The 1,330-nt window shown below is 38.3% G+C and overlaps 1 pseudogene; it reads left to right on the top strand.

Moving 5' to 3' along the window:
- LOC140919360 (uncharacterized) overlaps window positions 1-1,038 on the top strand; it is an 11,006-nt pseudogene extending 9,968 nt beyond the window's left edge.
- Window positions 1,039-1,330: the final 292 nt, after the last annotated feature.

The following is a 1,330-nucleotide window of genomic DNA, read 5'->3' as shown; positions in this document are numbered from 1 at the left end:
CATGCAAATGGGCACCAATGGCAAGAAAAATCTTAAGGGCTGGCTACTATTGGTTGACCATGGAATCCAACTGCTTTAGTCACGTAAAGAAATGTCATAAATGTCAAATCTATGCTGATAAAATACATGTACCACCCAAATCTTTGAATGTTTTGACATCACCTTGGCCATTTTCAATGTGGGGAATGGATTTTATTGGACTCATCGTGCCTAAAGCTTCAAATAGACACCGGTTTATCCTAGTAGCTATTGATTATTTCACAAAATGGGTTGAAGCCGCTTCTTATGCCAATGTGACGAGAAGTGTGGTTGTCAGATTCATCAAAAGAGAATTGATTTGTCGATATGGATTGCCAAATAAGATAATCACTGATAACGCGACTAATCTGAATAACAAAATGATGAAAGAGTTGTGTGATAATTTCAAAATTCAACACCATAATTCTTCTCCATATCGTCCGAAAATGAATGGGGCTGTAGAAGCAGCAAATAAGAATATCAAGAAGATCATACAGAAGATGGTGGAGACATATAAGGATTGGCATGAAATGCTTCCCTTTGCATTACATGGCTATAGAACATCTGTTCGTACCTCAACAGGGGCAACTCCTTTCTCATTGGTGTATGGAATGGAAGCGGTACTTCCCATCGAAGTTGAAATTCCCTCGATCAAAGTCCTGATGGAAACAAAACTAGAAGAGGCAGAGTGGGTTCAATCACAATATGACCAATTGAATCTCATAGAAGAAAAAAGAATGATAGCTTTGTGTCATGGTTAGCTTTATCAGAAAAGACTCAAAAAAGCCTACAAGAAAAAAGTCTGTCCTCGAGAGTTTCGAGAAGGAGATTTAGTGTTAAAGAAAATATTGCCCATAAAAAAGGATTCTCGGGGAAAGTGGACTCCGAACTACGAAGGACCATATGTTGTGAAAAAAGCTTTCTCTGGGGGAGCTCTAATACTCGCAGAAATGGATGGAGATGAGCTTCCACTTCCAGTAAACTCAGATGCAGTCAAAAAATATTATGCTTAAAAAAAATAGAAAATTGGGCTCGCTAGGTTGAAAACCTGAAAAGGCGACCTAGGCAAAAATTAGAGCATCCCGATGGATTGAAAACTTGGAAGAGCTGTCCATGCAAAAGTTAGGGATAACAAAAGAATCAAGCATTTCAAGTTGGGGCAGTTATTATTCTTAGAAGTTCTAAATTACAAGAATGACTAGCGTTTGTTGTCTCTCCAACTAAAGCTAAACACACACCCCACATTGTAACCCATGTCTCATTTGCAATGAATGTACATTTTCCAATATCATTGTTCGATGTTGTGCCTTAC

The sequence above is a fragment of the Cicer arietinum genome, chromosome 2, assembly GCF_000331145.2.
Source record: "Cicer arietinum cultivar CDC Frontier isolate Library 1 chromosome 2, Cicar.CDCFrontier_v2.0, whole genome shotgun sequence".
Taxonomy (NCBI): Eukaryota; Viridiplantae; Streptophyta; class Magnoliopsida; order Fabales; family Fabaceae; genus Cicer; species Cicer arietinum.
This window is presented reverse-complemented; position numbering and strand designations above follow the sequence as displayed.